Source organism: Trichosurus vulpecula, chromosome 7, assembly GCF_011100635.1.
Source record: "Trichosurus vulpecula isolate mTriVul1 chromosome 7, mTriVul1.pri, whole genome shotgun sequence".
Classification (NCBI taxonomy): domain Eukaryota; kingdom Metazoa; phylum Chordata; class Mammalia; order Diprotodontia; family Phalangeridae; genus Trichosurus; species Trichosurus vulpecula.
Window position 1 is genome coordinate 35,300,407 of NC_050579.1, and position 14,440 is coordinate 35,314,846.

A 14,440-nucleotide genomic window follows, 5' to 3' on the forward strand; every position below is an offset into this window, starting at 1 on the left:
TATGGGCACACACATACACACGTCCATACGTGCATATGCTGTTGAATCATGTTTCAGTTGTGCCCGACTCTTTGTGACCCCATTTGGGGTTTTCTTGGCAAAGATACCGGAGTGGTTTTCCATTTCCTTCTCCAGCTCATTTTACAGACGAGGAAACTAAGGCAAACAGGGTATGGCTCCAGTAAGTGTCCGAGGTCAGATTGAACTCAGGAAGAGGAGTCTTTCTGACTCCAGACCTGGCACTCTATCCACTGTGCCATCTAGCTGCCATACATATACACACAAATATATACATAGTAGTTGCCCTATGTGTATATATATATATGTGTGTGTGTGTGTGTGTGTGTGTGTGTGTGTGTGTATGCATGTGTGTATATATACATATGTGTGTCTCTCTGTATACATATATGTATATATGTATGTGTATATATATATATCAGCTAGGTAGCATATATCTCTATCTATCAACTAGGTGGCTCAGCGGTCAGAGCATCAAGTTTGCAGTCAGGAAAACTCATTTTCCTGAGTTCAAATCTGGCCTCAGACACTTACTAGTTGTGTGACCCTGCACAACTCACTTAACCTTTTTTGCCTCAGTTTCCTCATCTGCAAAATGATCTGGAAGGGGCAAACGACTCCACTATTTTTGCCAAGAAAATCCCAAATGAGGTCATGAAGAATCTGACACAACTGAAAATGATTAAACAACGACGGCACCATACACACATAGAAAGAGCTATATATGTATGGTAGTGAATTATTATGTAATTATAATATATTATAAAATATTGTATGTCTATATGTACATACACATAGAGCTGTATATGTATGGACATGTGTTATTATGAAATTATAATATATTATAAAATATTGTGTGTATATATGTTACACACACACACACACACACACATTTGGAGCATCCCAAAAATCTTAATGCAGTTTTAAGATTATTTAAACTATTCAAGCTTAAAACTGCACTAAGACTTTTTGGAAACTCTGTGTATATATGTGTGTGTAGACATTATACACACACATATGGTATATACACACATACATAGTGTATACACTAAACGCACACACATACATATAGTATAGACACACATACATAGTATATACATATAGTATACACATACATATACATATTTGTCAATTCAATCATCATAATATTCAGTTAATGGTCATAAGTTTATAGATTTAGGCCTGAAAAGGACCCTGAAGGCCTACTAGTCCAAGCCCCTTGTTTACTATCATCACTACTACTAATAATTGGTGGTGTTGATCTGGTGCTTCAGGTCGGTGGCGTGTGCTCCCCATCAGGCTTCCTCAGTTCACACACACAGAGCAGGCATCAACATTGGTATGTGCTTAATTCCAGCTCTCACAGGCCCAGGTTCAGCACACTCCAGTCATTTTCTTTTACTTATTGTTAAATTCTGAACTTAAACAATAAATAAAAGGAGCGTTTCTCTCTACGTTGTGGGACAGGACAGGATTACACATGAAGCTGTGAATGTCTGTTTTGTGCATTTCTGGTAAGTATATTATAAATCCAGCACATTGCTTTCAAAGCTGTCCTGTTTCTCTGTGATTCCTTCTGGTTTTCCTTCTCTTCTCATTAAAAAAAACCAAACCTTTTTTTTTTTTTTTTTTGCTGGTTCTCTATCCTGCAGGGCATAATGCCTTGGGTCCACATAGCGCAAAATAGGAATCTATTTGAATCAAAGCTATCAAGGACTAAGATACCACATTCACCAGGAGGTTTCTAATGCAACATCCATATTGTTAAATGACAGGTTACCTTTCACAGAAACAGGTGTCTAGGATAATAATAAGCCTCCTGAAATTGGCTGACAATGGAAGTGAATATATCGCTCCTTCATTTCCTTTCTGAAACTGTAAATGAGTTCCTCCTCCTCCTTCTCAGCTGCATTTTAATAATAAAACCAAATACTGTGTTCATTAATATGCAGAGTATATATTTACATAAAATAATCACAGGGAGTTCAGAGTCTTTATAAATAAAATCTAATAAATCTTCACAAATGAAGAATGTCAAGAAAAAATACTAGTCCTAGTTTACAGATGATTCAATTGGATTACACTGTATTTATGCTGCGAAAAAGGCAGTGAGCATCAGCCACACACTGAGAATGATAAACAAAGGATAGGTCGGCTTAAGTGCTAAAGGACCAGGGGAAGACCTCCAGTGAATGCTGGGTGGGTTGACTGGGAGGGATTATGGGAAAACATGGACAACTATTATACAGGATGAAGAGTGCAGGAGTTGAGATTGGCACCAGTAGAGGGAGTATCCACATAGACAAAATCATGGATCCATCAGAGTAAGAAACTGGGGATAAGAAGGAAAGAGACTTAACACAGTTTACCTTCAGGATTCTGAGACACGCTGCAACAGAAGATTCAGTTCCTCAAAGGGACCACAAGAGCAGAAAACAGACAAGGATTTCCTGGCAGATGCTGGCTACCATATTGTCCTCTACTAAGTGGAGAGGGTTGGAGGGAGCATTAGATGCTACTGGCAACATTCTGATGAGAATGGATTTCTCTTTGTAAGTCCTGGGCTGGACTTTCAATAAAGGCAATATTCTAAATGTTTGTACAAGCTAGCTCATCACCTTATGCTGGCCCTACTGGGAAACAAAACGAATTCTCAGGTCTTTGCCAAGTTCTCCTAAAATGGCCTCCTGGCTATCCGATGAATAGATGTGACTGGATGCATGACTAGATCCAAAGAGTACTGTTGGATGGATTGTCACCTTGGATGGTCATCCCTAGTGGTAGGCCACAGGGCTCTGTCCTCAGAACTGTTCTGTTTGACATTTTAATTAATACACAGAATGAAGGCGTAGATGGGCAGTGGGTTCATCAAATTTGAGGATTATATGATTCAGAGATAGATGCTTACCAGGTTGGATGACAAATTTGGGATGTGAAAAAATCTTGACAGGTAGAAACAATAGGCTACAACAGGTTGGCATTTAGTAGGAAGAGACATTATTTTACTCCTATTCAAAGGATATCAAGAGGATGAAGGATATGTGGTTTGGACAATAAAGTGACAAAAACCTGAGGCTGGGGGTGGGTACAAGCATCTGCTTTCACAAGCCCTAAGAACAGGACCAAAGTACTGCAGTACAGTCTCTGTGAATCCCCATGGGGTTAAAGAAGGCCTTCGTGGAATGTTTGAATGTTCTCTGTTGTTGGTTTACTGTGAGTCCTTAACCTGTCTTCTGTTTTGTTACTGGGCCCTAGTCTTCTGCATTTGCTGCAGAGTGCAACGAAGGATGTTGTGTATGTGAGAGACACTTTGTTCCTTTGAGAGTTTATATGGGGATCTGGGGGGACCTGTGACTTACATCTATGGAGACTTAGACAGAAGCTAAACTCTGGGCCTGGGCGATGTGAGCCAAAGAGAGCGAGTGATTCTTTGGGTATTCCCTGAAATAAAACCTGGCCCAGGAGGACTAAAGGTTTGGGGACCCTGGGGCCACGGGGCACACCTAGATCAGAGGTGGGGAACCTGCAGCCTCAAGGTCCACTACACCAAGGGATGTGTTCCGTAAAACTTGGACTCAGTCAAAAGGCTACACTTGAGGACCTAGAAGGCCACATGTGGTCTCGAGGCTGCAGGTTCACCACCCTTGCCCTAGATCTCCCTCCCTTGTCACTTCTGCCCCTTGGAGTCTCCAGCTTCCTTTAAAGCACAATTTATCAGTCACTTCCCACCTTTTGGGGGTTCCTCTCTGTTCCTGGTGCTTTCTCCCTGTTTAAATCAATTCATTTGTACATTTAGCAAAGTACATTCTCTGTATATTTGGCAGCCCCACAACAGCATGGGAGCTGCTAAAATCTAGGGACTTTTATTCTTGTCTTTGTGTTCCCCATGCCTTGTTAAACAGTAGGTGCTTAATAAATGTTTATTGAACACGTCTGAATTTCACCCTTTATACATTTATGGCGCATCTCGCTGAGGCCTTAATTGATGCTCAGCATTGCTTCTATTCTCTCATGGACTCCCTATCTTGCTGCCCACGGCAATTATTCTCGGCCTTCTATGTGCTCCTTCAACTCCCATGCTCTTCTCCTCCATTCCCTCAGGATTAAAGCAGATGGCTTTACCTCTGACCTCACTGAGCCGTGTGAACATCTGTCAATTCCCCTTCTCCAGGGTGGTTATTTATTAAATGCCTACCAGGAGCCAGGCGCTGTGCTAAGGCCTCTACATCTCTCAGTCATCATCAGTCCTCTCCATCGCTCTTGTCTCAGATCAAACAATCAATCGGAAAGCATTTATTAAGCACCTACTCTATGACAAGTACTATGTTAGGTGCTAGAGTTACAGAGACAAAAATGAAAGTCCCTGCCCTTAAGGAAATTATGCTTTACTGGGCAGAAACACCTGGACCTGTGCAAGCAGGTATGTACAAGTAGGTACAAAATAAAAAGGAGGGAATTTTGATGGGGAGAAGCGCAGTCTCCCTGGGGGTACCAGAGAAGGTCTTGTGAAGAAGATGGTACTTGAGCTGATCTTTGGAGGCAGCTGGGCATTCGGACAGGGGAAGCTGAGAAGGGAGCACATTCCAGACATAGGGGACAATATGGGCAAAGGCATGAAAAGACTGATATCGGGAACTTCTTTATAAGGATGCTCCCTCTGGGTCACGGCTAGCATACACTGCTAGCAAGAAAACCCCTTTGGTCAGATCACAGAGTCTGTGAGAGGAGCGATGTGGAGGAAAGGAGGCCGGAATTAGGCTATGAAGGGCTTTCATGCCAAAAAGAGGAGTTTGTATTTTATCCTAGGGACAACTAGAAGCTATAGGACCTGACTGAGAAGGGGAGCCACAGAGCTTTGGGAATATTACTTTCACAGCTGGGTGGAGAACAAATTGGAGAGACTGGATTCAGGGAGACCAATTAGGAAATCATTGTAACAGCCCAGGCAAGAAGAGATGTGTGCCTGGACCAGGGGGGTGGTCCTGGGGCTACTGAGAAGGGGATGGATGGGGGAAGCACCGTAGAGGTGGAATCAACACAATTTAGCTAACACAACTGATTGGCTAAGAGTGGGAGAAAGAGTGAGAAGGTGAGGATGCCCCAAGGTTTCAAATCTAGGTTCTGGTGGAGCCCTGGACACACATGGGGAAGTGTGGGACAGGGGGAGGCTTGGGGGGAGGGGAGGGAAGGGGTTTTCTTTTCATTATGAAAGCTAATCTCTCTGCCGATGCCCTGGATCCCATCTCCAGCTCTCATCCCGTGAAGATGCATTGTGCATCTTAGTTTTTTCATTTCTGTTGGCTCCCACAAACATGCGCCAGTGACCCTGACCCAGAAAGAGCCTCCCCTTGAACCTCTAATTCCACAAACATTCTATAAGTACCCACCACACCCTTCTACCCCATACAACTACCAGCCTATCTCATTTTCCTCTTTGACTGATTCTGGTCCTTTTCGTGCTTACACTTCTTGAAAATGTTGTTTTTCACTTCCTCCATTTCCTCCCCACCCTTCTTCTTCATTCCTCGCCATTGAGCCTCCGTCCTCACTCCCCTACTGGCCCCTCTGATGTTACCAACAGCCAAATTGTATTGCTTCTTTTAGGTCCCATTCTCCCTGATGGGAGATGGGGTTGGCTACCCCTGCTCTCCAGATACTCTTTCCTTCCTTGGCTTCAGGGACCTCACCTTCTCCTGGTTTTCTTCCGACTCTGCCAACCATCACTTGGGTCTCCCTTGTTGGCTCCTCATGCCCGTCCTGACATGAATGCTGAGTGTTCTCGGTATAAAATAGTAGATGATGAGCATGTTAGTGGTGGGGCCAAAGCCCCTCACCACCCGCCCCCCTTTCCACCTCGTCTGATGCCTCCCTTGACATGCTCTGTGATCCAGCTCTTCTGGTCTACTTGACATTCCTTACATTTCAGCACCTTTACACTGCCTGTCCCTCCTGCCTGGGATGCCCTCCCTCCTTGCCTCAGCCTCCTGGCTTCCTTCATGACTTAGTCCAAATCTTACCCTCTGCAGGAGGCCTTTTCTGGTCTCTTCCTCCCCCTCCCTGCCAGCAGTTAACATCCATTTATACTTATATAGCTTGAAAGAAATTTATACATCATCTCCTTCATTAGAAAGTGAGCTCCTTGAGGGCAGCAACTGTGTTGTTGCCTTTTTTTGTATCCCCAAAGTTTAGCCCAGCACCTGGAACACAGTTAACACTTAATAATTGCTTATTGACTGACTGACTAGCTGTATGATACCCTCAAGTTGCAAAAAAGTTACTTGTCCGCATTGGTTTAAAGGAAGTTCCTGATACCAATTCACTTGTAGGCCTGGTCACTATCTCTATCTCGTAAAATTAGGTAGGAATTTAGTAGATAAGAGGGCTGGGCAGGAAGGGGAATTCTAAGCATGAGGAATAGCATTAATGAAGCTGGAAAGTGGTATCCCCTGGGTCCTTGCTACAGAGAACTACACCTAGAAAGGAGAAGTATGAGTTAGATAGTGGCAGGCCTTGAATTCCTGGATGAACTTTGCTCTGCAGACAGTGGGGAGCCAGTTAAGGGTTTGGGGCAAAGAAGTGACTTATCATTTATGCTTAGCCTCCTCTCTCTACCTTGGTGATCTCATCTATACCCATGGCTTCAACTACCACCTTTGTACTGATGATTCCTACATCAATAATGCTCTTCCTGACCTCACCTGAGTTCTGGATTTACATCTCCTACTGTCTACCAAATTGATGGTCTTTTCTTCAGTTCTCCTTCTCCTCTACTTCTCTGCTGACACTGTTTACCACCCTTTCCTTCTGAATACTCTTTCTTCTCTAGGCTTTCCTTACACTACTCTTTCATGGTTATCCTTCAACCTGTCTAGCTGCTCTTCCATCTCCTTTGATGGTCCATCACCTGGATGAAATCCTTAGCTTTGGTGGTCTCTGAAGGCTCTGTTTTGGGTCTCTGTCCTCTCCTCTCTATACACACTCTATCTCAGTAACCTCATCAGCTCCCATGGGTTTAATGAGCATTTCTGTGCTGATGACTCCTCAATCTATAGATCCAGTCCCAGACTCTCTCCTGAGCTTCAGGATCCAGTTACCAAGTGTCTATTGGACATTTCAAATTGTATTTCCTGGAAATATCTCAGACTCAACATGTCCACAACAGAACTCCAACACACCAATCTACCAAACTTCCCTTTCTGTTGAAGGCACCTTGTCCTCAGGTCTTCTTTCTCCCTCATCCCATTTCTGCCATTTCTGCCTCCATGATATCTCTCCTACGTGGCTGCTTACCACTTACCTAGCTGCCCTCCCTCTCAAACTACTTTGTATTTATCTTATTTTTTCTGTATGTACTATTATATATGTCCTTGTTACCTTCTCCATTAGAATGGCAGGAATTGTTTCATGCATTGTATTTACAGTGTTGGACAGCTAGGTGGTACAATGGTAGAGTGCGCAGCCTGGAGTCAGGAAGACTTGAGTTCAAATCCAGTCTCAGACACTAGCTGTATGACCCTGGGCAAATCACGGAACCCTGTTTGCCTCAGTTTCCTCATCTGTAAAATGAGTTGGAGAAGGAAATGGCAACCACACCATTATCTTTGCCAAGAAGACCCCCAAGGGAGTCATAAAGGGGTAGACAGAACTGAAACAACTAAAAAAAAATAACAAAATTACAGCCCTTGCACCTAGTGTGGCACATCTCCACACAGGCATTGCCCTGGCACCTCAAAGTGAATATGTCTGAAATTTTGCTTGATAGAAACATGCATGTGGAACTATGATCTAGTCCAACCATTCTTACAAGCAATTTGGAACTATACCCAAAATGATATTTAACTGGGCATACTTCGACCCAATGATACCGCTACCAGGTTTATATCTCAAAGAGATCAAAAGAAGAGGAAAAGGACCCATATGTATAAAAATATTTATAGCAATTCTTTTTGTGATGGCAAATAATTGGAAATTAAAAGAGTACCCATCAAATGGGAAATAGCTAAACAAGTTATGGTATATGAATGTGATAGAATACTATTGATGAAGGGGATCGTTTCAGAGAAACCTGGGAAAACTTGTAAGAACTGATACAGAGTGAAGTGAGCAGAACCAGGAGAACAATTTACACAATTGCAGCAACATTGTAAAGGCAACTTTGAAAAACTTAAGAACTCTGATCAACACAATGACCGCCCATGATTCCAAAGAACTCACAAAGAATTATGCTATCCACCACAGGTTTCTTGGATTCTGGCTGTGCCACTCCTTTGCCCAGAATGCTTTGGTGATTCCTTACTATCTGGTGCTGAGTTCAGTCTGACTTTCAAGGCCCTCCACTATCTGACTCCAACTTATCTTTCCACTTTTAGGTATCAGTCTATGCCCTAATCACAGTAGCATATTCAGGGTTCCTGTAGATTCTCCCATACTTCTGTAACTCTACCTTTGTTCCTTCTGCCTAGAATACCCTTTCCTCTCCTACCCAACTCTCTGCTGCATCCCATCTAGTCTTAAACCTGAAATCAATAACTACCCTTTCGATGAAATCTTCCTTGAGCCTCAAAGTGGATAATAACCTTGCCCTGCTTGGACCTCACAAAGCACTTGATCTGCATCTCACCTGACATTCTTATCATGCATTATTTTATATTGCAGCTGTCTGTGTATGTCCTATCTCTATCTACTAGACTGTAACCCCCCCCCCCCGCCATGTGACTGAATTCACATGAAACAGGCCATTCTAGTTTTTGAAAGCTTAAATGACAGGAAGTTATTCTTTCTTTTGAGCTGAAAAATGCCTTATGATTCCAATTCTTTGGTCCAAATTTTTACCTCTGTGGCCAAACAGGACAAATGTTCAGGGGGCCTGTTTATTATATCGTGCTATTAGTAGGAACATGACTGCATTAATAGCAGGATTGTTCCCATCCCTGCACCCCACCTCCCCAACTATTCTGAACTAAGAATCGACTGAGCAGGTAGAGGAAGAGCGTATGGACAGAGGCAACAAAAAAATGACCTATTGGATGCTAGGTGGTTTTCTCAGGCATGGGTGACCAAGACCAAAGTAGAGCCTGGTCTGGCAGGTTTGGGGCTCACCAGACCACTGTTTAGTGTCAGTCCTTTCAGAGGGATAAGAAGTCTTTCATTGAAAAGCCGAGTTAGCTCCTTAGAGAACAGTGATGGTGACAGTCAATTCTTGGATGGTGAGGGTCATTTCACTTGTCTTTGAGTCTCTAGCACATAGCACTGGGCCTGAAATGCATTAAGAGCTTAGGGAATGCTTGGCTTACTGATCCTTTGAGGACACAAAAGAGACTGAGCTGTGTTTTTCTACAACTGCTACATGATAGGATGGGAGGCGTTTGAGGACAGGGATTATTTCATCTGTACTTTTTTATCCCCAGCACAAGGCAAGGCATGCTGTACACAGCACTGGCTTAATAAATGCTTATTGGATTGTTGGATTCAACTGTTGGTAGCATGGGCATCTACATTCTGGGCACAGTCAAGAGGAGGAGCCAGTGAGGGCATGACAGGAGCTCAAGGCCAAAGGCCTGGTATAGGGAGACATCAATGCGTCCAGAACGGGATCCACTTCAGGTGCCTGAGAGTTCATGTCCTATTCCATGTGGACTCACAGGACCCTGTGTAGTCATAACAGTGCATACAGTGAGTGCTGAATATGCAGACTGTTGTATTGTGTGGAACAACAGATTCCAAGTGACCAATATTGGTAGGCCATTCGTCCAAAGCCTCTGCAGCAGCTGGGCCTCCATGCGTCAATTGACACCTGCCCTCATCAGAAGAGGCAGCATGGTTTGTGGATGGTGTCAGATTTGGCAGCAGGAAGATTTGGGTTTGGATCCCATCTCAGTTACACAGGCCAGCTGTGGGACCCTGGGAGAGTCACAATGTCTCTGGGCCTCAGTTTTCTCCCCTGTAAAATGAGGGGTTGGACTTGATGATTTTAATGTCCCTTCCACCTCTAAATCTCTGATCCCATGACCTCTCTGGGCCTCAATTTCCTTGTCTATAAAATGGGGTTGGACTTGGTGGCTTCTGAGTCCCTTCTAACTCTAGGATTCTATGAACCTGTCCATACTTGGATTCTGTTTGTATAAGTCTGGAGTTGGCAGATGTGCTTATTGTGTTCAAAGCCAAGCACTACTGACCTGTCTTGCTTACCCAGTAATCATGAGCATTAGCAACCCTTGGAAGCTGATATGCAAAGACAGCTTATCTCCGAACTGGAAAGAGAATGAATGCAAGCAAAATCCTAGTGGTGGAAGGCCACTTCTCTCCTTGTACATCAGCTTAGCCAGTCAGGAGCTAGGCACTTCCTGAAGAACCAAGGCAACGGTGGGTGGGAGGAGGAGGAGGACTTCTCAGGGCATGGATCAGTTCTGGATCAGGATCAATTCTGATTAAGATCGAGACTCAGAGTGCAGGCTCCTCAAAATGGCACCAGCCTTGGCTGGAAACAAGTCTAGAATGATCCACACAGGGTATGGTAGACATTGAGTGTTACTTACGACTTAAAGTGGGGAAGACCCAGATTCAAATGCAGCTTTGGACACTTACTGGCCATTTGACTCTTGGCAAATCATTTATTCTCTGAACCTCGGCATCCATATTTGTAAAGCAGGTTGGCACCTTCTCTGCAACTTGTAGCCTTGGACAGTTACTTGGACCCCTGAGAGGTTACGAGATTGCCCAGGGTCACATGGGTGGTGTCAGAGACAGGACTGGGACCCACATCTTCCTGGCTTTGAGCGCAGTGTGCCACTGCCCCTCATAAATATAGCACACATATGTATGTGCGCATATGTATCTACAGAGATTTTATATCTAAAATGTATGTACATTATACACATGTGTATGTATATATGTATCTACAGGGATTTTATATCTGTATAAAATGTCTGTACATTATACACACACATAAGCTTTACCACCTTAAAGCTGCACTAAGACTTTTGATTCAGGGCCAGCTAGGTGGTGCAGTGAGTAGAACACCGGCCCTGGAGTCAGGAGGACCTGAGTTCAAATCTGGCCTCAGACACTTGACACACATACTAGCTATGTGACCTTGGGCACGTCACTTAGCCCCAATTGCCCTGACTACCCCCCTTCAGAAAAAAAAAGACTTTTGATTCACCCTGTATATGTATAATACATTGTACATACATTATTATATATGTCTATAACATTACTATAAAGGATGGACATAGGTAGTTTCTCCCTTAAGTGCCATGTACCTGTGAACTCGTATTTTGGCTCTCGCCACCTTCAAGGTTGAGCATCTTACTTGTGCTCTGCTGAATGAGTTGGGGCTGCTGAGGCCTGGGCAGAAGGTGGCTCATTGGAAACAACATGCAGCATTTCCCATGTACGCAATAATACCACCAAGAACAATGCCACAGGCTTTCCTCTCTACCTTGGTATTTGGGACACAGCCATGTTTAGGTAATGATACGGTCTTGAGAGTCTCAGAGGATGAAGAACATAGGGACACACAATCAGTAAGTATACCCTTTGGCTAAGAAATCAAATGGCCTTAGCTCAGAAGACCTCAGATGGGAATAGTATGATAGTCAAGTTGACTATCAAGAATTCCAGAAAGGTGATAAAGACGGGCTAAGAAATCTTGGTGTCTAGAGAAAATACAAGATAATGGACTAGTAGAGAGGTATCTTATATGAAGTACTTGTGGTACAGTGGAAAAAGCACTGGGTCTGGGGTTAGTGGCCCCAGACTTTAAATCCTGCCTCTGAAACCACCTACATCATCTTGGGCAGGTAGCTTAACTTCCCTGGGCCTCAGTTTCTCCACCTGTAAAATGGGGGGGGGGGATTTTCAATAAGATGGTGTCTAAGTTCCCTCCCACATCTATCTCTATGATCCTAAGATCCTCTACCTACCTGGACAATCTTGTAGTCCACAAAATAGCCACAGTCACCAGAATACATGGAGTTAGACTCCTTGGTACCCAAGGAGAAAAAAGTATTGGAAAGCTGAGGAAGTGGGCTCCAGGAATGCCCATATCTACCAGCTGTGGCAGAACAGTTGGATGTTATTTTATATAAGGCCCCGAAGGGTATAATCTAGATTAAAATACAGATGGTCAGGAAACCGCATTTTGGTATCCTCAGGAGGTTAAGCAAGGCTTCCCAAGCCTGAGAAAGACATCTACCTTGAATTAATGAAACTGCATCTGTTTTTAACTGGGGTAGAACGTAACCTGGGCCTCGGGAATTTGAAGCAAAGGGCGCCCACTTTACCCTGTCCCAAAGCTGCTTAGTTCTCCTTCAGCCTCCTCAAAACTCCAGGTAATCCTAAAGGTCCTAATGCTACCTGCCAGGGGCATGGTGAGAACTAAAAAGAATTTAGTTCAAATTAAATATCAAATGCTATTGGGAGGATTCCTGTTGGTGGGAGTGGGAATCTTACTACAAAAAAAGTGAAAATAGGCTGACGAGCCTGAGGCCTAGGATGGTCTCACAAAAGAGCACTAACATACCCTTGGACAACATTGGCAGAATGAGATTAAGGTCGTTGCTGGGAGGCTAAATAGGAGAGAACTTCCAACTGGGCCAAACTCTAGAAACTTGAGTCATTCAGAGAATGTCCTTCTTCCATCATGAAAAGTTGTTCAGGAAGTATCCCTCTTCAACTACTCTTGTGGGAACTGCTGGGAGATTATACCCCCTTATGCATGGGGAGAATATTCCCTTGTTATTTACTTTGCTATCCAATTGATTAAAAAATTGCTATTTGGTTAATGGTTCTTGATCCACTGGTCTATAATACACTGACCAGCTTGAGTTATATTTGCATAACTCTGATTATTCCAAAAAGCTCACACTTAACCCTGTTAAAGAGAGAGCAGTTCTAAGACATTCAAGGGGATGATTTGGTAGGATAAGCCAATCTCATTCAGTTGAAAAACCATCCAATGACAACAGAAATTAAAAAAAAATACTGACTAGATTTCATCTGTTCTCAGTAGTCTTTCTTCCTCAGGTTGGTTATGCTGTGGAAATTCCTCTTTTAGGGAATTGTGTTGTCTTTCATAAGGAAGAAGCTCGACGACTTGAATGAATCAATTTAGTGTAACAGACATTAAATGAAACCAAAAAATGATGCTGCATCAAACTAAGTGACACATGTAACCACTTTGTAAATAGTCAAGGCTTTATAAATATTGGCTATTATTGATATTTTGGTCCAACGTGGTGGCTTGAAGAGCCTATAGATCCCTGCAAGCAATGATCAGTGGGAAATCTCTGATTTCAGCAGGCTGACTCAATGTATTCTAGGAAACTTTGTCTCTATGGGCTACCTTCCTGGCTAAAACAGAGCTTGGTGGAATTTACTGTTGTGTTTCCAGATTGCCTTGTACATTCCAGGTGTTCAGTAATGTGTATTTCTTTCAAATGGTAAAAACAAGAGCTACAATTTCCTTCTCCAAGTGCTGATGGCCTACAATATGGTGCCCCTCTCCCCCGCCTAGGAAGACTAAAGATCTACAACATGTGATTCTAAAAAAAGACCTGAGAGGAACAGAATGAGAAATGACTGCCATAGAAAGCCCAAGGGCATCCATAAAACATACATCTACAGGGCCATATATGTGTACATGGATGTAGACATATGCACACATATTTAAGCGGGTCTCCATTCTCTTGGGAATTTGCAGAACACTAGCTCTGAAATTAGAGGATCTGAATTCAAATCTTACCTTTGATGTTTATTCCCTGTGTGACCTCAGAGGACCCTTCCCCTCTTGGACATAGAATCCTAGCATCCTGGTAGCTAGGGCATCCTTGGATCCTAAGCAGGAGTCAGGAGACCTTTGAAGTTGAGAGTCTGAATCAACCAGCCCCAAAAGCACTAATATTATGAGGCTAAAGAACTTATTTGTTGTGTGGTCTCCAGTAAACCCTTCAACCTATTTGTGTTTCAGGGGCATATGGGTGTTCTGGGAGGACTAGCACCTCTGGTGAGGGCTTGCCCAGGGCACTCTTCAGGGCTGCTCATCCACCTTTGGCATTGACTTTTACCCAACTCTCAGCCGTGGCTCCAAGAAGCTTTAGCATGAGCAGTGGCCACACCCTGGTAAAAGTCTTGGCAGATGGGCTAAAGCAGGTTGGGGGTAACTGAGAGGCTTCAAACCCATGAGTTAAGGGGATATTTTCCCCAAGCATGTGAAGACCTCCCCCACCCCTGCCCGCCCCAGGAATGGGCAGATGAGAATAATTTGTTCTAATGGCCATGAAGGTAGCTGAAGCAGGAGCTATCAAGAGTTTAGAGCTTGGTCAAACATTGAAGATGCCAAGGTCATCCGCTACATCCTGGGCCACTGCCAGTCATGCTGACTTCTGTCTTGCCACTAGTTTTTGATGACTCTGAAAGAAAG